Raw genomic sequence first — 25,432 nt, 5'->3', positions numbered from 1 at the left:
CAGTGGCCCTCTCTTCTTTTCATCTTTATTTACCCCAGCGTGGCCCACTTAAAAGGATCCAGTGTGCTCCGAGTCTCAGAAGATATCTATTTGGTCATTAATCACCAAACAGGGGTTAAGACATAAACAAATCAACATTATTTATACTGAATGAGACAAACATTCCTTTCAAAGACTTTCGTTTCCTCTGGGAACATGGGCGACCTGAGCCCGAGCCACCAAATATGGATTTTCTTTCCCCTTTAAGGAGATGCCACTTCCTTGCCAAACCTCAAACACAACATCCCGAGTGGAAGGAGGTCTTTCGAGCAGAACAGGGGGAAATCTCAGATTCAAAAGCCTCTCGGTCCCCTGCAACCAGGGACTTCATCTGAAACTGTCTGTGGATAGCGTGTAACGTTCTGCAAATCTTCTACTGAAAAGAGATTTTCATCACAATTGCATTATAATGTTTTTCCTCAAGATCTTTCCTTGTCTGGGAGCCAACAGCTGAAACCTTGAACCAATGGTTCCCAGACCTCATTTCCAGAGCGCTTAGTGAAAAGGAGGGTCAGGCTAATGTTGCCTTTGCCCTTGACTCTGGGCAACGCCAGATAAGTTGGGAGTTTGGGATCTGAGGACTGTAATATGCGATTGGCCCTCTTCCCTTTTTTTTGGCCAGAGTTTTGTCAGAATTAATTCACTTGGATTTGTTGTTTTGCTAGGATCTCCATGGAAATGACTAATTCAGAACATTACAAGCATAGTCCACATGAAAGCAATAAAATTTAGATGTGGACCAATATGGCCCTGTGGGAAATGGGGAATGGTAAACACAAGGAGGGGAGTTTTTCAGCAAGCTGGGGGGTGGAGGGGTGGAAGGTGCCAGAACTCAAAGTGGCTGTGGCCCCAAGGCATGGTCAGTGAAAGGCTGGGCTTGGGCACTTAGGAGAGACTGCTCGGGAGGACACCAGGCTTTGCTGTCACCACTGAGAACCCCGCCCCCTTCCACAGGCGCCCCTGGCCAGACATGTAAGGACCAGGTGGCTGTATCTGCTGGGTTAGAGCTCAGGTCCGGACGGAAGCCCAGCAGGGGAGACCTGGCTGTGGCTGCCACCCAGAACAGCAGCAGAGGTGGCACCTGGGGCAGCCGCAGGGCCTGTTGCGGGTGTCCTGGGTCTCCGTCCACACCATCCCCACCTCCTCCTGCATAGTTTTCCCTCTTTTGGTGGCACTTGGCGATGCCATTAGCAGTTACCACACCTGCAGAGGATTATATGTGTGTGCCTTTAAAAAAATATCCTTTAGGGTTCCTTGATTGCAAGTGACAGAAAGTGACCGATTAGCCCAGGAAAGAGGATTTATTGGGAGGCAGATCACACTCTCATAAAATAAACAGGACTGTTGGAGCACCGGGCTAGGAGAGAGACAGGAGGCCAGGCACCCTGGGGGACTGGGAAAGGGAAGCTGGGGAGTCGTGTTTTATCAGGACTGTGCACTCGGGATGCCAGCACGGGGGTAGAGGGGCCCACCTTATCATGGCTCCGTGGGACACCCACTCAAGACTCAGAAATTGGGGAAGCATCCGTTCCTGAGCTTAGTCCTATCTGGCCCCTGTGATGTTGGGCACCGAAGGAGGCTCGGGGGAGAAGAATATCTGATTTCCTCCTCGGAGGGGAGGCGCGTGGATTTACCCACCAAGACCAAAACCAGGAGGAAATCAGGGCTCTGTTAGGGCTGGTGCCTGGATGCGCAGCGGCGGCAGAGAGTAGGGGAGAACAGGTTCACTACACTTCTCAGTCTCTCCAAAGGGACCTTGAGCCATTCCGCGCAGAGGATCAGGTGTTGTTTTTCTTCTCTCTGTGTCCCCCGGGGCAGTCCTCTGTTTAACACCAACATCCCCAGGCAGGGGACAGACCTCTGGTGGACTACCCAGGCGGGCTCGCTGCTGCAGCTTCAATGCTGGGAAGGGAGGGGCCCTCAGGGAGGAGGAGTGAGGTGCCCAGGGCTCCCTTTCCCCCTCCGGAGTAACTGTGGGCTGTGACCCCTCCTCTATCCTGCTGCTTCGGAAATGGGGAAACTGGCCGCAGAGGCCTCAAGGAACCTGGGAGGATTGTCTCCCAAAGCCCTGGCGATTGCCCATCCCAGCTCTTCAGGTGAATCTCCAGGAGCAAGCAGAAGGCTGGGAAGGGCAGGACTGAGCGCAGCTGAGAACCAGGGAAGAGAAAGTGCTGTGTGCCGCCCCATGGTCCCCTTCTGCCCCAATGACAATGACCACTGCCTTTGTCCCTTCCCATCTTCCCCTCCCCTGAGCTAACACCCCAGACAGCATATACTTATTTCTGAAGCAATTAGGGGGAAAAAACCTACAATCAGCACCTCCTAACGATTGGTGGTTGAGTTACAGTTTTAACCAGGCTGAGACTTACTAGAAAATTGTTGGCTCTCTAGGAAGCAGTAAATTGGAGATGAGGTGGAGGTAAGGGATCACTGTTTAAGTAACAAACTGCCGAAAATATTTGACTCTTTAAATTATGTTTATGTATATTTTGTTTGAAAAAGTAAGTGCTACTCTACTATAAAAGAGATAAACAAGGACCTATACTGTATGGCACAGGGAACTACATCTAATATCTTGTAATAACCTACAATGGAAAAGGATCTGAAAAAGAATAATTGCATAGATGTATAACTGATTCACTTTACTGAACACCTGAAACTAACACAACATTGTAAATCAACTATACGTCATTAACAAGATAAAAAATGGATGTTAAAAAGCAAAGCAAAGCAAAGCAGTGGCTCTAATGATGGGAAAGCCACATCATCTCCCCAGAGCCATCATCTCCATCTTCACTAAAATGGCAAGTGGAGGGGGTGAGCTGGAAGTGTGTCCACACCCCCCAGTCCGCCACACTGGATGAGTGGTCCCACTGCTCGGCGAGGATGCAGAGAAGCCCCATTTACGTGGGCTGCACTCAGGATGGAAAGGCACAGCTCATCTCCTAGGTGATTGTCATGCAACATCAAGGTAACCTGCTTCCGGTGCCTGTTCTCCCCTGTAAAGGGCTCTGGTAGATGATCCCAGAGATGCTGCAGAGCAGAGAGAAGTGGGGAATTTTAATATACATGTAGGGACATTTAGGGCCATGTCAGCATCTTCAAACTGGGCTGGCACAGATTTACAGCTCACAGATGATGCCTTTGGCTCGTGTTCTGCTTAAAAACAATATGAAAATCCATTAGGAATCCAAAATATACTTCGCAGAAAAAGAGGGACGCCTGGTACAAGTCAGGTGTTGGGTGGATCTGAAGGAAGAACAATTACTACGGATATTCATCTTGGAGAGTAGAGTATTAACATATTAAAGACTCCTCGCAGAGCTGACGTAGAGAAAAAGGTTTAACTATTTATAACCTAGCACTCCCCAAGCCTATTTGAACATGAAATATTTTCTTTTCATGGAATACACATTAATTGCTGGCAACTCTGCAAAATCTATTTCCACATATACTTTTGCATAGGATGGGAACTGACCGTAGGGTTGAGACAATTGGGCAGCTTGCAAAGAAATGACTCTGTTAATAAGGTCATTGAATATTCTTTAGGTGCTCACCATGGACCAGGTACTGTACTGGGTCTAAAAATTCGTAAAAATACATTTCTTTCCTTAAGGAGCTTATAGTCTTGTAGTGAAAACAAACAAACAAACAAAAAACACATGAAGAATGATATAAATTTGCCTTAAGTATTGCTATGGACTGAAGTGTGTGCCCCTCCTCCCCTACTAGGGACTAAATGTTTGTGTCCCCCAAAATTCATCTGTTGAAACCCTGTCACCCAATGTGATGGTACTGGGGGTGGGGGTCTTAGGAGGTGATTAGGATCAGACAAGGTCACGGGGGAGGAGCCGCATGACTAGGGCCTTTATAAGGGTCCCGAGACCTCGCTTCTCTCTGCACTGTGAGGATGCAGTGAGAAGCCGGCAGGCTACCACCTGGAAGAGGGCTCTCCCCAGCACTCAGCCACGCTGGCACCCTGACCTCAGGCTCCCAGCCTCCAGACCTGTGGGAAAAATGAATGTCTGCTGTTTAGTAGCTACCCAGTGCTTGAACCAAGACACTCCCAAAACTCATGTTGAAGCCCTAACCCCCAGCGTAACTGTATTGGAGACAGTGCCTGTGAGGAGGACATTAAAGTTAAATGGGGGTGGAGCCTTAATCGGTTAGGACTATGGCCTTAGAAGAAGAGGAAACAGGAAGAGAGGCATCTCCCCCTCGGTACACACTGAGGAGAGGCACGGTGAAGACACAGGAAGAAGGCGGCCAGGAAGAGAGGTCCCACCAGAACCCAACTCTGCTGGCACCTTGAGCTCAGACTGCTCTTCTGCAGAACCACAAGAAAATAAATTTCTATTGTTTAAGCCACACAGTCAATGGCATTTTGGTATAGCACCCCAAGCTGGCCAATACAACCATGGTATGTGTTTGAGCAGGAGCAGGGAATGTGAAGTCAAAAAGTGGACAGCCATGAGCAAGCCGAAAGAGAAAAAAAAATACCGTATGATATCATTTATACGTGGAATCTTAAAAAAAAAAAAGGACACGAACTAATTTACAAAACAGAAATAGACTCAACAGACATAGAAAACAAACTTATGGTTGGCGTTAGGGAGGGGATGGGGAGGGATGAATTGGGAGTTTGGGATTTGCAGATACTAACTACTACATATAAAATAGATAAACAGCAAGGGCTTACTGTATAGCAACAGGGAACGATATTCAATACCTTGTAATAGCCTATAATGAAAAAGAATATGAAAAGGAGTATACACACACACACACACACACACACACACACAACTGAATCACTATGCTGTACACTGGGAATTAACACAACATTGTAAACCTACTATCCTTCAATTAAAAAAAAAAGGGGGACAGCCAGGGAGGTATCAGAAAGGACAGCCAGGGTGGACTGGGCTGGTTCCTTGCAATACACTGCCCTTGCCTTGGACCCTCTGTGGACTTTTGAAAGCCAAGTCATGTCTCTGGGCTTCAGCTTCTTCGTCTGATGGGTCTAGATAGCTCTAATGTTTTGTAATTATCCGGCCCTTGTATTTGTTTCCTAGGGATGCTGTAGTCAATGACCACACACTTAGTGGCTTAAAACAATGGAAATTTACTGTCTCACAGCTCTGGAAATCAAGGCATCAACAAGGATGTGCTGTCTCTGAGGCTGTGGGTAGAACCCCTCCCGGCCTTTCCTAGCATCTGCTGGCTGCTGGCAGTCCTTGGAGTTCCTTGCCCTGTAGCTGCATCATTGCAATCCTGCCTCCCTCTTCACATGGCCTTCTTCTTTGTATGTATATCTGTGCCTTCAATTTCCCCTGTCTTTATAAGTCATTGAATTTAGGGCTCACCTTAAGCCTAGTGCCCTTAACTTGATCACATCTGCAAAGACCCTATCCCATTCACATCACTTGGCAGAAGTTCAATATGCCTTTTGGGGGGATACATTCAACCCACTACAGCCGTCCATAGGTAGACAAGATCAACTTGCCCAAGGCTTGTTGAATCACTTTTAGATTATGTCGCAAAGCAAAAATGATTTTCAAGATTGGCTACATTTGTGAACAATCACAAGCTGGAAAGCTTGGCGTCAGCTCCTTCCTGGTATCCCTGCTGTTGGTCTCACACTCTTGCCCAGTCTCTACTGTGCTCTGAGAACGACTGTAATAAAACACGAATCTAATCACGCCATCTCCCTGTCCAAAATTCTCTGGGGCTCCACCTTGCCTAAAGTACAAACACAACTGCGTGGTAGACCATGGCAGACCTCAGGATTTGGTCCCTGCCCAGCCCAGTGTGGGTTTGTGTCCTTGCTCCTCCAACTCATTAGAGTACTGGGGTGTCAGCAGGGATGCCAGAAGGCGAAGTCAGGTGGAGAGGGGACATTGGTCACCCCTGAAACTCTGCACCTGGGGGGCTGCAGAGGAGAGATGGGTTGGGGGTGGTCTGTGGGTCAGTGGAACCTGCCCCAGAAAAGAGCAAGAGGAATGCAGTGGGGCTTCTGCCAGAAGACTCTTGAAAGTGATCCACTGATGCCCAAGGGGTTGTGTGGGATGAGAGGCTGTCAGCAGGGATGGTACAGCTCTCCATCCTTGCCAAATCTACAGTGAGTTGGATTGGAGCACCAACCACCAAAACACCTCACCACAGGCTCTCAGCTAAGAGGTGCCCCCCTCCTCCTCCCTCCCCAATGCCAGATGAGTACCTGGAAGACTTATCAGGGGAGGGCGGTGAGAAAGCAGATTCTGACCCACCCCTGCCCATGGCCCCAAACCATAGGAGCTACACATCCAGTAAGCACTGGAGGGCCAGCAAGAGAAGAATTTTGAAACCAACATCCGCTGGCACTTTTAAAACAGCATCCAGTCGTCCTAGAAGAAACAATGGAATGGCTAAAACCAGCCGATGCCTGTAGACGCCTGCAGTTACTGAAGAAAGTTACCAATGTGATGCTTATACCTAGCAAGTGAAGACTCTTTGGATGAGGAAACCAAAGCAAAAAGATGTCAAGCAGCTTCGCATTCACATTCAGTCCCGAGGAAAATTAAATTGTGCATGACTCTTGGCATATTACTACGTGCTCTGTACAGCTTAGCCTTTATTATGTCAAAGAGAGAGAAAAATGTGGCACGGAACAGCAGATGCTCCACTGAACCCGGTAATGCCTCCGTTATAGCAGCTGCCGTCAGCATTGCAATGCTTGCTTTGTGTGCCTGCCTGCCTGCCTGACCGTGTGCACTGCGCCTGGCACGCAAATGATGAATGAGTGAGTGAATAATGAATAAACGGAGTTAATAAGTTGAAGAGTATTCCTTTTCCAAATTTTGGGAGTTAAAGAGGAGACAGTGCTGGGTAGGCTCAGCTGAAGTTGTTGGAACGCTGAGTAAAGATGTTGAGAATCTTAGGATTTGGAATATTTTCTTTGAGATGTGGGTAGTAATAAAGTTGGGTTCGGAAGAGAATGGGTGAGAATGGGCTTTAACCCAAGCTTGACCAGTGATATAAGGTGTGGGCAGAGGGCTGTCTCTGATTTCTAGGGAGTCCTGAGAAGCCTGGATTCCATGGTGACCAGTGACAACTGGAATGCAAAGCTTCTCAGTAGGTTCATTATGTCAAGCAATGGTTGTGCGTTAGATCGAGTATTTAAGAGATCACTGTTACATGGCAAAAAAATATTCCGTGTAAGCCAGAATAATAAAATAATATTATCTGCTGCAATAATAAAGCCCAGCGGGAACCCAGGTTAGTAAGGTAAAATCTTGACTAAAATGCAGTGCTGGTCCCATTTACAGAAATGCAGCAAAGCATTGCCTGTACTTAGAGTCTTAGAGAGACAATCTTCCAACCCCAGAACCAGGAGTTATTCCCAAGCAGTTATTCTGGAAGAGAAGCACAGTTCTTCTGCTGGCACCTGAGGTTTCCCAGGCATCATGAAACGAAGGGCGAGGACTGTGAGTACTCTCACAGCTGCTCCACAAAGATGTGTGGATTCAAAAGGACCTGGATCTGGAGCCCCAGGAAGAAAATAGCTGACTTTACAGGGGGAGCTCACTGGCTTGTCCTCCTGAATGCCTGAATAAATGGCAGGTCAAGATCGCGACCATGTAGGTTAAGAGGGAGGAGCTCACAGGGCAGGCGATGTGGCTGCCGGCCTCAAGACTTGGTTTCGGAAGATTTTAACCATCATCACCTGATCCAGTGATCTCCTCTCTGCCCCTTTGATTTTAAAAAGAACCAAACGCATTTATGTAGTGCCTCCTGGACACCAGGCTCTGTGATAGGCATTGGATTTGCTTTCTAGTCTGAGAGGCAGATATGTAAACAAAAACAGAGATGAAGGATGCGCAAAGAACCGTGGGGATTTTCCTCTTCAACCTCCAGGCAGGCGATCCTGGGCCACTCAGGACACTGACAGCCTCAGGGCAGCAGTGGCTAAGTCCCTCCATTGCACCTGGACATCGTGCTCCCTTGGCCATATTACTATGCATGGCCCCGGGTGAAACAACCACACGATAACCAAAATCCTGTTTTCAAGTATCTTATTCAGACCACTACCTTGTTTATTCCCCGAACAACCCTTGACTCCACGGAGCCTGCCAGCCGCTGGACCCAATCAACGTTTCAGTTAACACCAATCTCATTGTGCCCTCAGTTCCTTCCTTATCTAGCTTAGAGTCTGTGGGGACATTCTGTCCTCTTGCCTCCCTCTCCCTCCCTCTGTGGTACTTTTGTGGCAAAACTTCAACCTTGATTGAGTCTAACCCTCCCCCTCCTCTGTGCCTGCACCAAACAGCTCAACTCCCTGGACAGGACTCAAGGTTAATCCAAGGCTATTGGTCTGAGCCCTGGAAGGATGGAGTTGCCATTTATGGAGATGAAAGAGAGAGACTTCGGAAAGAATAGGTTTTGGGGGTGGGAGTAGGAGTTTGGTTCTGGATATGTGAAGTTCGAGATGGCTATTGATAGTTTGGATTTATGTGTCTGTAGTTAAGGGAAGAGAGGTTCAGGCGATATAAATTTGGAAGTCAGCAGCAAATGGGTAGTATTTAAAGCACTGAGACAGATTGAAATCATCTACAGAGCGATTACACTTAAGAAAAGAGAAAAGGTTTTACAACTGAATCCAGGGACTAACAGGATTCAGGGAGGCGAGAAGGAACCAGCAAAGGAGATTAAGAATGAGGCGCTCATGAGGGCAGGAAGCCTGGGGAGGGGTGTTCTGGAAGGAAAGAAAGTGTTTGAAAGAGGAGTACGTGATCTACTGGGTAAAAAGCACTGAAAGGGTCAGACAAGGTGAGGACACAGCGGGGACTGGTCTAGGACTCAGGCATCATCAGGACACTGTTTCGGGGGAGTGTGGGAGTGATATTATGACTGGAGTGGGTTCAGGAATGAATAAGGGAGGAACTGGAGACCCCAAGGAGAGACAACACATCTGAAGACTTTTACTGTAAAACAGAGAGCAGAGAAATGGCACATTAGAGAGGGATGTGAAGTAAAGGGAATTTTTTTAATGAGAGAAATGGTATTTGTGTGCTCATGGGAAAGTTTCAGTAAAGAGTGAAGAATGAATGAAGCAGGAGAGAGAAAGACGGCTGCTGGAGCAAGAGGTTTGGAGCCAGGGGGTGGGACTCAAGGGCAGGGCTCTGCGGCGGGGCTCAGGAGGGGAGTTGGGAGCTTGCATCCACAGGGCCAGGGGGGTGGGACCCTGAAGGTCTGAGCACCCACGTGGTGGCGAGAGGAGAATGCAACTTCTTTTTGAGTTGTTTCGATTTTCTCAGTGCGTTAAGAAGCTGTGAATGAGGATAGGGAAGAGTCATTTGAGGAAAAAAGAGTGTGAAAAATTCATCTGTGAGATGAATGGTGTGAGTGTCCAGGGAAATGATCCTTGACTGGTCCTGGGAAGCTTTCAACAAAATATCAATGCCTGAGCAGGAAGGAGGGAGGGGCGTTGGAGGAAGCGATGCCGGGCTTGAAGGACCCCAACCATAAATCCGGGTCTGCTTATACCCGGAGGGGTGTGGGAGGGACAGGTGGCAGCAAGTGAGAGGCCCTCAGAGGAAGCGGTGCCCTGGGGACAGGGGCATTCAGTGAGAGCAAGAGAGGGTGAGTTTGCTGTCCACGCAAGGATGCAGCAGCCACCTCGCCACCTGCCACGTTACCTGCTTGAGGCCCCCCCACAGGGGAGGTTCCTGAGATGTCACTGCTTGTTAGCCCTTCATCTCACCCCACTAGAGCCACAGCCTCCTATGCACAGGGATGAAGGCCAGTCCACTGCTTTATTCCTAGAGTCCTGGACGCTGCCTAGTGTTTTGTACAGGCTGTATCTGTCAATATTTACCATATTGAATATTAAAGCAGAAATTAAAAAAAAACTTATTTAAAAATATTTATTAACCCATTACATGCTAACATAAATAAGCTATTTTTATGAAAAATGAGTGCATTTTCCCAAAGCAAAATAGTTAATGAGCAGAAAGGTCTTGCTGTATTAAATCTCTCTATGTCTGACTTAATGAACGAGCAAGGGATTCTCACACCTGCTTGTGCTTTCCATCTGCTGTGTTTTTTCCTGTTGTGTAACCTCTGGAAACCTCCACAGACATTTGTGAGAGGATGAAGGTGAAAGGGATAAAGAATGTTTTAGCAGGATTATGAAAAATAGTTTTGACCACTCACATGCTCCTGGAAGTTCGTCGGGACTCTCTGGAATGGGCAGTCAGATGTTTGCTGACTGGCTGCCTGACGGACTGACTGAATGAACAGATGAACGAATGACTCTCTCACTGTGGCGTGCACGGTGTTCTAACTGGGCTTCCTGCTGCCACTTAGGTCTCCCGGCCTCAGTCCACCTTCCTGGCCTGTGCAGAGTGATCTTTCCATTGCACTCTCTGTGCCTTCAGGGTCAAGTGCAATTTGATAGCATGACCTCCAAGGTCTCCAGATCCTGCCCCTGCCCTCCTCTCAGGCTTCTTCTTTTTGTTCTCCCCACCCAGCCCAGCGCTCGCCTCCATCCATCCATCCCTGTTTTACTCACGTTGTCCCCGCAGCGTAGAATATCTGTGTCCTTCTCCCTCACGCCCCACAACACAGTGTCTGGCAAGCTGGTATCGCTCCTTCAAAATCCTATTACAGGTCACCTCTCTGAAGCCTTGCCCAGCTGACTGTCACCTGACCTACAGGTGGACGAAGAGGCACTCAGTCCAGACCCCGTTCACGGAGGCAAAGACCTTCACGTTCATGGCTGACGACTGAAGTGGGTGGGAACACCGCATAGGCTTTACACCTTTAATCTTCAGCAACCTTGTGAGTCAGAAGCTGCTCTCTGGCTGCTGCTGGCCGCGCTGGGATGGCACCCAGGCCCCTTTAGATCATGGCTTTGGAGTCAGGCAGCTCTGAGTCAAATCCTGAGAAGCGTGGTCTGAAATGCCCCAGTTGTACAACGTTAGGCAAGTGACTTAATATTGTTAAGCCTCGGTACCCTTATCTATAAACTGCGATGCTAATTGGACCTACGGGTTTTATACATTTCAAAAGCGGTGACACACGCCAGTGGTTTGGTACCGGCAGTGACTGACACGTAAATGTGCTCAGTCACTGTGAGCTCGCGTTACGTATTGCCGTGCGTCCGTGAGTTCTTGTCTCACACGCTCTAAGCGGAGGCAGATGTTTCTGTCTGATAGAGATTTTCTCTACTTGACTTTGAAGTCCTACAATCAGGAATGACATCCTGCATTATGCACAGCATCCACTACAGTGCCAGGCACCTAGTAGGTGCTCAGTAAACATCCCATGAACCAAAGAATGAGCAGCCCCGCTGTAGCCTGAGGCAGAGGACACGTGCTCCCTGTATCTTGGACTCCATCTCAGTTAATGTTTAACCTCCATGTCGTCTGCCAAGCTGCCCATTAGAGTCAACATCTTGGGAAGGGACTTCATGGTGCCTTCCTTTATCAGGGTGACCAGAGGAATTCCCCCACATTATTTTCTTAGAAGGGACCTGCCAGCAAGTATAATTTGAGGAAAAAGTTCTGGTGAAGGCAGGCACTGAAACTTCTTTTGAGAAGTGCCCTTTGAAAGCACATACATTTTCACACAAGAGCAAACTCTAGGCACCCTGTGGGTGCAGAGCCTTCTGGACTGCGGCAGCTGTGTGTGTGAGTCCCCACGTCGCCCTCTGGTGGGCTCCGGGAGGAGGCAGGCTGGCCTGGGGCCTCAGCTCTCGGTGGGCTGAACCTCTGAGACTTTCTCCCCGCGGGACTGGCTGCGTGGGGGCCGGACTTGGAGGAAGGAGCAATGGGTTCTAGTCCCTCCACACACTCACGGCCTGGCTGTGCACACACCATTGTTTGTTATTGATGTTATTATTGTCCTTGTTGTGGGGGTGTCATTAAAATCCATCCTCTGTGATCCAGCAATCTCACTCCTGGGCATATATCCAGAGGAAACTCTAATTCGAAAAGATACATGCACCCCAATGTTCATAGCTGCACTATTTACAATAGCTAAGACATGGAAGCCACTTCAATGTCCATCGACAGATGACTGGATAAAGAAGTTGTGGTGTATTTATACAATGGAATACTACTCAGCCATAAAAAGAACAAAATAATGCCATTTGCAGCAACATGGGTGGATCTGGAGATCGTCATACTAAGTGAAGTAAGCCAGAAAGAGAAATAAAAATATATCACTTACACGTGGAATCTGAAAAAAAAAAAAAAAAGGACAAGAATGAACTTATTTACAAAACAGAGACAGACTCACAGACATAGAAAACAAACATAGTTACCAGTGGGGGAAGGGGGTGAGAAGGGATAAATTGGGAGTTTGGGATTTGTAGATACTAACAACTATATACAAAATAGATAAACAACAAGTTTATATTATATAGCACAGGGAACTGTATTCAGTAGCTTGTAATGGCCTATAATAAAAAAGAATATGAACTGAATCACTATGCTGTACACTGGAAATTAACACAACATAGCAAAATGACTATTATTCAATTTAAGGGGAAAAGAAGTCCATCCTCCATTAAGAAAAAACAGCCTCTAGTCCAGGACTGTGCTTCTCAGGCCTGAAGGCAATGAATTGTTGTGGTCCAGGGCACCAGTCTGGGGATCAGACTAAACTAAACACAAACCCCAACCCTGCTTCCTTCTAGCTGTGTGAGACTCCGCGTCCTCTCCCTGAGGCGCGGCTTCCATCGGCAGAACGTGGCTTTACCATAGCCTCTCGGAGGGCAGCCGTGAGGCTCCAGCGGTTTAGGGAAAGGAAAGCTCTAGGACGGTCCTCGGCGCAGATGTTCCATAAGTCTAGCTGTGGTTAGGACAGAAGACCACAGGGTGAACAAACCAGGTACATTCATTATCTCCTGAAAAATCACTTTTACTCAGAGATGTGGGGAGAAGTTTTGAATTTCGATTATCTTAAAAGAGCAAGCCCACCGTGTGAATGTTTTACACATTTAAAGATAAAACAGAGCCTTTGGAGAACATGAAGCTATGCTTGCAGCTCTTTTTTGCCCAGTCTGAACTTGACTCCAGAGCTCCCAGGCCTGGGACCGGAAGCTCACCCTCCTCTGGGGGCTGGGGGGTGGGTCACTTCAGGTCTGCAGATCAGGCCGCGCCCTGCGTGGCTCTAATGGGTACAGAGTCCTGGGCCCTTGACCTCACTCAGAGGTGCTGTGCCCCAGGAAGGCTGTCCCCTTAGGACATGGGAGGGGGTGGGCTTGCCCTCTTTTTTTAAAGACTCCCAAACTGTCCCAGATGAGGCAGGAGTTACTCTGCTGCCTGAGGTCAGACCAGAGCTGACCCAGCCGGGCAGGGGAGGGGCAGCGTTCTTCACTTCCCTGAAGTCCTTCAGTACCTTGAAATGTTCGTGTCCCCAGAATCCACGCTTTTATTTCCTCTGCCTTTGAGCTCACTTCGGGGCGGTGCTCTGGCTTCTGGAAAGGTGGGCAGGACTGTTAAGAAATGTGACAATGACCTCACCCGCCCCTTGGCTTTCTGCTGGCGCTGATGGCAAGGCCTGAACCTGTAGTTTTCAGTGGCTTCTTCAGGGTAATTAGATACAAAAAGACAGGTGAAATACACGGGTGCAGGCTGGATAGCCGCTCCATCACACATATCTGCAGGTGGCGCTGGTAGCTCATGGCTTTATCTGTGACAACGCGAGGCCTCTAGTCCCCAGGTCATCTTAGGTCTATTTAAGGTCAATTGCGACAAGCCCAGAACAAAGGATTAATATAAAGCCGACAAATCGCATTAGGAAATGTATTTATTATGTCAGATTTCTTGAGTGGTAGCGTTTTCTCTGTTCAGGCTGAATGATGGCATTCAACGTGCATCCTTACTCATCTTGACAGCTAACAAGATAAACATGTCAGCATGCGATTTGCCAAGTAACGTTCCCATGAATTTCACTTAGAAGTCGCCGATGGAGCACGTTTTGGGAAAGGGATGAGTGTCGCCTTCAAGGTAGCGGCTGTAAAACAAATTTGTTTCTGCCTGCTCTGCCCAGGTGTTTGCTTCTGATGAGTTCAGCCAGGCCGGTGCCCGACTGGCAAGCTCAGGATGGAGCGCTGTGGTATTAGAGGGCCACTGGCAGAGAGCTGAGGGCCTGTGGGCACAGGCAAAGCGCACAGCTGACGTGCAGCTTGGGCACTTGGTTTAATTTCCACAAATCACAAATGTGGGGCATTTCCACAGCCACAGATAATGCAGGAGCTGCGGCACAGGGACGCCCGGTACCCAGACTGCCTACAGAGCACCAGATCGGGCTCCAGGGAGGATCTCATGATCTCAGAAGGATGGCAGGGGCCTGGCGACACAGCAGAGGAGAGTCCCAAAGTAAAGGGCTCCCTGTGATCCCTTGCCTTGCCCATCAGGCATTGGCTTGTCAGGGACCACCATCAACCTCTCCATTTCCCGGGGGGCCACACTAGCAAGACAGGGAACTTCTGGGCTAATTGGGTTCTTCTCTCTTGCCTCCAGTTTCTGTTGATGGGTGCCCATGGACACAGGATGCTTCCCAGTTCAAGGCACAGCAGACCTGAGTTTGCAGAACATGATTTCACAAGGAGGCCATGCCAGTGCCCGCCTCACCCTGCTGTCTCCTCTCCTCAGATGGGGTTCCCACCCTCGTGTCTGGTCTCCCTGTTAGAGTGCAAACTCTCGGAAGGGAGGGCCATGGTTTCCTTTAAGTAGCACTCCACAATATCCAGGTAGGTTCCCAATACATTCGTGGAGGTTGGCCAAGGTCTGGAGTGACTTCTCACGTTGCCCACCTAGAAGGCAGCCCAGGAGACCAGGCAGTCTTCCACCCCCTCAGTGAGGAGGTTCCCCCAAAGTGTTCTGCTTTTTGCCAACCAGATTATACAAACCCTAAGAAATAGGTTAACTAGATAGTCAACAACTTAAGTATTTACTAATTTAAGGATACACATATATTTAAAATTACATAACACATAAAGTATTTTATTTTCATTTCATTAAAATATTTTCTTTTACTGCAGATGTCTTTGGCACCCAGGTCTTTCTCTTCCCAGAGCACAGCCGTTGTCTTTGCTTCCCTCTGAACCGCCAAGCTGTAGCCCTTCTGAATCCACGTAAGACAGACAGGACACTATCCACTGCTTCTATGGTGGTATTTCAAGGGGACCATTTGTTTTTTTATTTTTATGGACGTATAGTCAGTTTACAATGTGTCAGTTTCTGGTGTACGGCACAATGCTTCAGTCATAAATAAACATATATATATTCGTTTTCATATTCTTTCTCACCATAAGTTACTACAAGATACTGAGCATAGTTCCCTGTGCTGTATAGTATAAACTTGCTGTTTATCTGTTTTATATATAGCAGTTAGTATCTGCAAATCCACTTGTTTTGTATCCTGAGGGCTCTTTGGCACGCAGTTTCACAATATCTAACACCACTGGAGGGCCACCACCCCAGGAATAATCTCTAAATCTGTGTTGTATTCCTGTGCCTTCTTTATTTTTAGCCAGATTTATGTGGTCACCTCTATAAACATCCATAAAACTAGCGTCTCTACAAACTAGCACCAGTGAAGGTCATGTCAGCCTAACACGCTTTCTCTAAACAGGCCTCTGTTGGCTAGATAAAGTCTTAGAGAAAAGGCTCTTTGCTATGCGAAATGAAAGTTTTTAAAGGCTCAGATAAAAGCAACTCTCTTCTCCCTTTTTTTTTTTTTAAGGTAATTTTTGTGGGAAAAAAAAGAGCTCAGCTTCTTTGGGACATGGACCGTCTCTCAAGTTTAAGGATGAAGGAGTGTTATTACTACTCCCAACTCGTGGTTGAAGTGCCCCTTCTTCCAGGAAGCCCCTCTGGGCAGCTGAATGCAGCTCCCGCTCTATCCCGGTAGCACCTTCTCTTGTCCCATTGCAGTTTTCACCATGCTCCTATATTGTAACTGCTCGTTTAAGTGCATCTCTCCTGACAGATTGTCAGTTCCAGGGTGGCTTAATTTTACCCTCAGTGCCTAGGGAAGCAGCTGGCGTGGTAGGGATTTAGTAGGTTTTCAGAATGTCCACATAAAAGCCTACATAACAAATCGGTGACTTTGCGGTGTGATGATTTCCCAGTCTCCCTGGGCCTGGCACACCCTGGTTTCCCCTTTCCCCTTTAGGGCCGAGGCTGTGACCCATGTTAAAGGGCAGGGCCAGACTCACCAGCTCTTCCATCTCCCCTCTGGGGTGGGATGTGGGGACTGCTGGATCTTTTCCCGCACATGAGGGGTTCAACTGATGGCCCAGACCATAGAGTGTCACTTCCAAGTGTCCCCATCACTTACATTTGGGTTGTTTTGTTCCCCTGGGCCAAGGCCAGATGCAATTAGCTTTCCGATGGGCCATTTAGGGCAGCCCTGGAGCCCATAAAGTGATTATAACCCTTAGGCCTGATGCTAGGGGGCTCTGGTCCAAAGCCCTGAATCCCTGGATATAGCTGGAGTCACTCACAGAGTTCCAAGGACCATCTAGGGAAGGGGTGGGCGGCTCCGACAGCCCTCTGGCCTGAACGACTTCCCCCTAACACGGAGATCTTCCTCCCCTAGACCACCCTGGCCAGACGTCAGAAGCACCACAATTCATTATTTGGGATTAATAAGTTTTTTTCTGAAGTTAGGATTTAATAAATCTCTTTTTATTGAGTTAATTTTTATGGTTACTGGTTTTCTGTTCATAGGAGTTATATAAAATTTGCTTTGTAAATAAACGGATTTCAGGGATTTTTTGGCATTGAAAATCTTGTGGCAAAATATACGTCACATAAAATTTGCCATCTTACCCATTTTAATGTGTACGGCTCAATAGTGTTAATTAAGTGCATTCAGGTTGTTTTACAACCAATCTCGAAAATTCTCGTCATGCTGCAAGACTGAAACTCTGTACCCATTAAACAACAACTCCTCAGTCCTCCCTCCCTCCAGCCCTGGCAACCACCGTCTCCTTTCTGTCTCTGAATCTGACTACCTTATACAGGCGGAATCATACAGTGTCTGTCTTGTTACTGGCTTATTTCACTTAGCATAATGCTCTTAAGGTTTATTGATGTTGCAGGATGTGTCAGGACTTCCTTCCTTTTTAAGGCTGTATAATATTCTATTGTATGGATGTGCAGCATTTTTGTTTATCCATTCACCCACTGATGTGAATGGAATTTGGGTTGTTTCTACATGTTGGCTATTGTGAATAATGCTGCTATGAACGTGGGTGAACAGATACCTCTTTGAAAGCCTGCTTTCTATTTTTGAGGGCTATACATCCAGATGTGGAATTGCTGAATCCCATGGTAATTCTACTTTTAACTTTTTTGAGGAACCACCATCCTATTTTCGATAGCAGCTGCACCATCTTACATTCTCAACAGCAATGCACAAGGGTTCTAATTTTCCACATCCTCACCAACACTTGTTATTTTCCGGGGTTTTTTTTTTCTTTTTCTTTTTCTTTGCTAGTAGCCATCCTAATGTGTGTGAGGTGGAGTCTCCTTGTGGTGTGATTTGCTTTTCCCTAATCACTAGTGATGCTGAGCGTCTTTTCATGTGCTCATTGACCATTTGCATATCTTCTTTGGAGAAATGTCTGTTCCAGTTCTGGGCCCATTTTTAATAAGGTTGTGAAGTTAATACAGTTTCAAAGCACAAATATCCCTGGCAGAGGCAACAGACATCATCACTCACCATTGGTTCAATCGACGGAGTTAGCTTGTGTTTACTCCAGAAGGGAGCTGGGGACACTGAGAGCACGTTGGTGGGTGGTGGTGGGGGGTGTAGGTGGCAGGAGATTATGGGGAAATAGAGGTGCCAGTGTTGGGGAACACCAGACAGAGAGGTTCCCTGAGGGTGCTGGGAGAGAAACACCAAATGGAAAGCAAGAGAGAAACAGAAATAAGTTTCACTGCATTCTCAGTGTTGCCAAAGGCTGATCTGGCTTTGGGGGCTCCCCAGAGAGAAGACGAGATGAGAGCCTTCTGAGTTGTATTCAACGCCTGATGAGACAAAAGACCTGCAGTAATGAGAATTCTCCTGACCTGGCGCAGGTGTCCCCCAGCCCCCTGGAGGCCCCGTCCCAGGTGTGGGGCACTCCTGTGGATCTTCTGTGTAGGATATCTGGTGCCATGGTGGGAGGAAAGGCTCAGAGCTGGGCTCCCAGACTGAGCATTGTGCCCCTGGGGTCTCTGTTGAGCCACATGGGGTGTTGGAAATGCGTGAGTTGGCTGGGATTGTCACAATGACAGGAGGAGACACCAGGGAGGCGGGTCAGAATGCTAGTACTTGGGCAGTACTGTTAAGGACAAATTGTCCTGCCCGAGATCCAACAGCATCTCCGTTGAGTAATGCTGGTCCATACCTTAAAGGGACAGCAGATACAGTGGAAAGAGCTCTGTCTGCCTTAGTGACCAACAATGTGCATTGGAACCCCCACTCTGATACCAACCTGCTGGGCTACTTTGGGCTAGTTCCTTTACCTCTCTGAGCCTCAATTCCTATTTGCATATTGGGGATGATCATGCCTCGCAGGATCCCTCTGTGACTTAATGAAGGGGCTTGGCTCTGGATAGACACTTGTGAATGGCAGTTCCTAGTCCAGATGGCAGAAGAAGATTCTCCATGTGCTGCCATCCTCCTGCAGCGAACATGGGCTCAGCTGCTGTTTTGAAGGAAACCAATGATTACCTGTCATTTGATAGTCAAGAGCTGACCCTTCAACACGTCATATGCTGGAAGCAGGGCTAAGCCTTGGAATGGGTGTGTCGGCGAGTTACTCTAGCCTCTCACAGCTGCGGAGGTGGGAAGGGAGTTGGCAGGCAGAAGGGCTGCATCAGCAAAGTGGGCAGTGCCCACCCACTTGGTATTGGCGCTGGCCTCAGTTCCCTTGGAAGTGGCTTCCCTTTGCCCTAGAACAACCCTGCCTGCGTCAGATCAACTGGTAATCACCACCCTTTGCAAAAACAAGGCTGGCTCCTGCAGAGGAAAGTCTGTTTCTGGTGGGCCGAGGCCTTGTGGATTCTACCTGTGCCTTTCCAGGCCCAGAGAGGCTCTGGGCTTTTGTTTGAGTTGCTGCTGGCAGCACCCCTGCAGGTACTCAGTGACAGTCCAACTCAGATGAACGCTTCTGGGCTCAGGTTATGAAATGAACACCCGCTGAACCCTGGACACCTGAGCTCTGAGGCCACTCCGATTTCACAACATCACTCTTGAGAAATGAAGTGAAAAACTCCTGACTTATTCAGATCCTTATCACTCCCTGAGCCTCAGCATTCTTGCCTCCAGTTAGGGCTTTAGGAGATGCTTCCTCACCCTTCCCCCTGCCTCCCATCCGCTGTTCTCCCTGCAAAGGGAGCCACTTACCTGGGCTGGTCAAAACCTGGGGCTGTGGCTCAGGGTAATGTGTGTCATGGGTGGTTGGTTGTAGCCAGGATTTTAGTGGCAGGACATTTCTGTCTTCTATCCTGTGCAAATGCCTGTTGGTCAGTGATGTTTCTGGCACTTGCTAATACAGTGCTGAGATCTTGTTCGTCTTATGGGGCTCGGCTGAGTTAGGTGCAGCTATCCAGGAGGGGGCTGGCTCTCTCTCTGTCCTGACAGTGGAGAGGAAAGCCGTGCCCACGGAGGGAGGTGTCGCTCGGTGGCTGTGCTCCCTGCTAATTGCAAACACATTACACATTCACTGCAAGGAGGAATCCCAAATCTGGGAGAAGATGCATTGTTTTGTGAAACCGATAAAACCAGTGTTGGAGATTTGCTAGGATCACATAGAAAGCCATTGACAAATACTGTTTGGCAGGGTCAGGACAGTTAACAACGAAAGAAGATTAACTAAGCAAGGGGAGGTTATGGAAGGTAGTTAAAAAGACTAGAGCATGAAAGGATAAGTAAGGCCTTTGGGGAGAATGATGAAGACCTCAGACATCTCTGCAATGCTTCTGCAGTGGTCTTCCTTATGGCTGTGCTGTAATTCAAATGAGAATGCTTGCATGTTATGCTAGCAAGTCGGTCACCTCTGATGGCCAGACTCATGGGCTAGCTCTTGGCTTCCCCACAGTCAGGGCTTCAGGACAGAAGAAGCTTCCCTGTGGACGTTCACAGTGATGGCTCCTTCCCTTCCCTTCCTCCCTGAGCTTCCTGGTGGGCCGACACCAGTGCTGCTCTGTCAACACACGAACAGCCCGGAAGTGCTGGGCGCATCAATGGCCCCAGGAACAGCCCACAAGCGATGTGGGGCAAGGAGCTGGTGCAGAAGTCGTCTCGTGGTCAGTGCCCAGGTGGACAACTCTGAAGGCCTGCTCCACCCTCCTTGGAAAGTCACTGGTGAGATGACGCCTTTGTTTTGCCCCCAGGAGTGGCCTTGACAATGCATACGCTACACTGTGTTCCTTCTTCTCTTCCACTCGGCGTCCCTCAGCCATGTTGCCGGGGTCTGTCTCTGAATCAAGGAGCGGCACACGAGTTCTCGACTCAGTCAGATTATATGCAATGCTCCTTTCAGTCTGGGTTCCAAGAATTAGCTCAAAGTTTTAATTATAACCTATATAGTATTAAGTATAATACAAATTAACATTTGATAATTTTTTGTTTAATTTTTCAAGATACAACTCTAATCAATCCTTCCCTTGCTATTCATTATAACACTTCTTATGTTTTAAGTGGATTTACCTTAAGTAGCCTTTTCCCATCAGATAATGGAAAACTTATACCTCCCGCTCTGCAGAATTATATAATTGTATAATTTTAAAATTTTTTCCCACTTATATTGTGTCTTTTTCCTTTTATCAAATATTCTTCTAAAATATGCATTCCATTGTATGGCGGTACCACCATTTGTTTACTCAGTCCTTATTGTATTTTGAAGTTATTTCCATTTTAAAAAACATCATAAATGAAGATGAAGACAATAGTCTCCATGTATGAAGCTTGGGCAGATTTTCAACTCCTATGCCTCAGTCTCCTTATCTGTCATATGGGAACGAGGAAAGCACCTGCCTTGTAGAGCTGTCATCAAGGGTAAGTGTATTACTCCTTGTCAAGTGCTCAGAACGTGCCATACCCACACAGTGATCTGTAAAGGTGAGCAACGAGGGTGATGGTGACCGTGATGACGAGGACTCTTAGTTTAGTGAATGACATTGTCTACCTAGTTGCTCAGTCCAGTCGATGCCCAGGACTCATGAATTCTGACCATTCCTTGTGTTCACTTTCTCCATCCGGCTGCCGCTGCCCTCTCCAGGCCACCCTCCCCTCTGCCTGTAGTCCTGCCCCTAGGTGGTCTCCTGGTCTTAAGTTTTGCTCCTTCTGATCCATTCTGTCTTCTGTGCTCAAAGTGCTCTTTCCAAGACAAAACTCTGAAGAGGTGAGCCAGCTTCTTCCCTACTAGCATTCTACCTGATGAGAATACCTATGTCCAAAAATTCACTAATAGTGTCTATAATTATTTTAAAAACATTTTTGAAAAATGGTATCATTTTCTATTTCATTTCCTTCTAAAGGTTGAATTTTAAGAAACAAATGCTTGCCATTTTTATTACTCCTTTGTGTAATGTCTGTTCATGTCCTTCGCTCTGCAAGGCCTTGAATTTTATGACATAGTAAATGCTATGTACACGGTAGAGTTCTGTTTTGGAGCCGGGCCACATTTGCCCTGGTTAGCCTTGGCTCGGGGCCTGGAGCCACGCAGAAAATCCTCTTCTGTGGTTGCTTCTGATGGTACGGTGTCCTGTGCCTTCTGTTTTAATTTGGCCCAGCCCGTGAGGGTTTGCGGAGAGGACCCTTGCAGCCTTGTAAGCATCATTTACCCTCAGAGCTCTGCTCTTCATGCCTGGACCCCTTCCCGCATGCAGCTCCTGCTGGATGGCCATTTTTAGTTCAGATGACCACACCATTTTGTGAAGCCTGCTGCTTTGGGGGGCTAAATATAATTTCTCTGGGAAAGGGGCCCACTGCGACAGTTTATTTCCATCTGGCCTTGTCTTGAGGCAAGACTGAATGGGAGAGGAAAGGTGGCACCAGCATGAAGACGCAGCGTGGCCCCACCGCGTGCCAGCCACCACCGCACATGAATCTTCTGGTGACAGTGGGGGGCCAGGGGACTGGTGGCACGCTCCCCCTTTCGAGGCCCCAGGGGGAGAAGGCGATTTAGTCATTATAGGCGGTCAGGGTCTCTTGGTCTGAAATGATGGGGGAGTTTGGGAATGTGCCTCCTTACACGTTGCTCGAAGGTTCCGCCTGAACTCAGTGTCTCATTCTGGGAGATCCCACTGCTTGGGGTAACACAGAAATGATACTCCCCTCTCCAGCCATACGGAGCGGCGATGGGTCCTTACTTCTGCATATTTATTTTCTCTGCTTGTGTTACAACTGGAAAACTTGGACTCATCTTTCCAAATCCAGACTCAGTGCCCCTTGATCCACCTAAATAGAAGTGATTATCACTCCTGAGTCTGACTAAGGTACCCAGTTCATCCTTTGGTTGTTTTAGCACTAACTTTTCTATGCCTGTGTCTCCCTTATGGGAGTGTGAAAATCTTGAGGGCAGAGATTGTGTTTATTCATTCATATATTCATTCATTCAGTCATTCAACAAACATCTGTGCTACGTGTACTCTTACTTATCTTTGCATAACTTCTGCTGAGCCTGGTGCTGCAACACAGCAAGTGCTCAAGAGGGGGTGGTGGACAGGGCTGAGTTGTTGAGAACGGCTACACAGCCCATTCCCAGCAGCGGCGAGTTGCCCTGAGGTGCAGCGTATTTAGTTATCCTGGGCAGTCCCACACTACTCTCAGGGACAGGTCCCTCATGTGGTCCCACTAGTGGGGAGAGATGCACCATCGTCTCCCCACTCCTCCCCCACTTAGAACAACTCACCACTTCCTGGTCACCCAGCCTCGCTTTGTGTCCTGAGCCTCCATATGCAATCAGGAGACGTACCTGAATTTTCACCTTCTTCCTCCCCAGCTGACTTGCTCTCCTAGTGGGAATGACATGTCATGTTACCCCTGGAAGGGCCAAAGTGTGCCCACTTCATGGCATGACTCCCACCCAAGTCCTGGGGGCTGTGCCAGGACAGCACGATACCAGTGCACAGTAGGGGAGGCAGCAGAAGTGGGGGCTGGCAATCATCACCTTGTCTCATCAAAGAGGGAGGGTTATAACAACAAGGCTCATAAAGATGGGTTTACTGACTGGAGTCCTGCTAGAGTTCGGAAAGACCTGTAACTGGGGATGGAGCTGGGGGAAAGGGAATGAATGGGTGGAACAGAGAAACGAGAGAAGCCCTCTGCCCGCGTACACTTACGTGGGCACGCCGCACTTTGTCTTTTGGAAGCGCCTGCTGTTTGCAGACTCATGTTTTCATCCTTGGTTTTCCAGACTCTAGACCCCCGGCCCCTCCCTCCACTGGGTCTCTGCCCTCTGTCAGCCTGGTCTGTTCCCCTGGCAGCTCCAAAAAAGCCTCCCTGAAGGAGACTGATAGCATTCAGACTGGTTTGGGATCAAACTCTACACTGGCCATTAGGCATAGATCAGCATTCTGCAACCGTTAATTTTAGTTAATTGTTTGTTTTATAGGTTTTTTTCCCATCTTTTTGGTTATTTTTTTGGTATTTGTGTTTGACATATTTTATGCTATTTCTTTTTGAAAAAAAAGATTAAGCCCTTCCCTAATATGTAGTTCCATACTTCATTTTCCCCCCGAAAGGAACATTTATTATATAAATTCCACAGTAACAGTTTCATTGCTTTACTCTTATTTTAATGACTGATCTTGGAGTTAGTATGGTCTGAAATGGGATCTTAGAAACATCATAAATTTTTTCTATTTTTATTAAAAAATAAAGTTTTATACCTTTAAAATATGCTTTTCATTTTTCACATTTAATTTTCAAATGTGTTTTTTGGAGCAATTTGTACTACAAGATGACTTTCAGAGTTTTTAAACAGAATTCTTGTTGGGATATCCTAAGAACCCAGGATCTCACTTTATGTAGCTTTCCAAAAACAATACTCCCCTTTATAAAACTGTGTCTCATTTCACGTTCTTTGCAGGAATGTTGGGAGGATCCCCCTGCCCTCTCCTTGGTGCCCACCATCTTCTGCAACAGGCTGGCCTCCAAGTCCTCAGGCGGGCAGCCAGGGGCCCGCGCAAGTGGGCATCCGGGTCACCGCTGCTTCCTCCACAGTGTGACTGTTCCTTTGACATGTCCTCTTATCCAATCAGAAATTCCTACATGGCAATCAGCCCTTGATGACGCTTTTCACTGTAGGGGAAAGCCACATCACAGCCTCATTTGGGAGGTCACTGAGCCATTCACTTTCAGTTTTAAGTTACCAAATCCCAGGTGCGTGAAGCTCGTCCCTGCACATCTTGGGAGACAGAGCATGCTGGTAAATGTGAAATAAAGGTCCATTCCAGCAACTCGCCCCTTCAGGTGTGATTCCCCAACTGGTCAGAAGACGGCACGGCAGTGAAGGTGCATCCCTTGGTAAAGTGAAAAACAGACGAGAGCTCAGACTTTACCTTAAAATATGTCAGCGTTTACTTTCTGTTTCTTAGAATGAAATTCCTATGTGCATAGTAGAATGTAATGGGTTCTCAGGGCTCCGGAGGTCAGAAAAACCCAGCTGAAAACCTGAATTCCACACTTCTCAGCTGGGTGACCCTGGGCACATTGTGTAAGCTCCCTCAGTCTCAGATTATCCCCCCATAAAATGGAGAGGATGACACTGACCTCCCAGGGCTGTCGAGAGACAAACGAATTTACGTGGCGCCAGGTGGACAGTATTCAACAGACAGCAGACGGCAAAGAAAGGAAAACGGATCAAGCTTTTGAAAGACCTGGAGTATCAAAGACAGAGTTTCTAGTCGAATTGAGGTCTTGAGATTCCTGCCGTCCCTTGGGGCCTGTGCGCATTGCCCTTAAGTCTATTGTGGAGATGGAGGGGGTCGGGGGGTTGGGGGGCGGGGAACCTTTGCGTGTGGAACTAGGTCCCGGTGCCAGGGGCGGGGCGTCAGGTCAAGGGTAGCAGACGCCATGTGCCAGCACCTGGCTTTGCTGTTGCCCCAGCTCTCCTGAGGACAGTTGTAGCCTTATAATAAACTCCCATTACCTGACGCAACTTGAAGACATTCTTTAGTATTAAATAGCTTACATAATCTATGATCATAAATCAGGGGCTGGAAACCTTATTCTGTAAAAGGCCAGGTAGGAACTATTTGAGGCTTTGTGGCCCGGGCGGTGTCCGCTGCAGTGACTCTGTCTTTGTAGCATGAGAGCCACCACAGATTACACGCGGTGAACGGATGTGGCTGAGTTCTAATAAAACTTTACTGGTAGAGGCCGAAATCTGAATTTCATG

At 47.9% G+C, this 25,432-nt stretch overlaps 1 long non-coding RNA gene across 1 annotated transcript; it reads left to right on the top strand.

Moving 5' to 3' along the window:
• Window positions 1–8,567: 8,567 nt before the first annotated feature.
• On the top strand, window positions 8,568–25,001 carry LOC141574995 (uncharacterized). Its single transcript, XR_012502203.1, has 4 exons — window positions 8,568–9,161; window positions 14,550–14,779; window positions 15,071–15,163; window positions 15,775–25,001. It is a non-coding gene; the product is annotated as an uncharacterized LOC141574995 (long non-coding RNA).
• Window positions 25,002–25,432: the final 431 nt, after the last annotated feature.

This window comes from Camelus bactrianus, chromosome 25 (assembly GCF_048773025.1).
Source record: "Camelus bactrianus isolate YW-2024 breed Bactrian camel chromosome 25, ASM4877302v1, whole genome shotgun sequence".
Classification (NCBI taxonomy): Eukaryota; Metazoa; Chordata; class Mammalia; order Artiodactyla; family Camelidae; genus Camelus; species Camelus bactrianus.
Note: the sequence above shows the minus strand (reverse complement) of the source record. Positions and strands in the feature narration are given on the sequence as shown.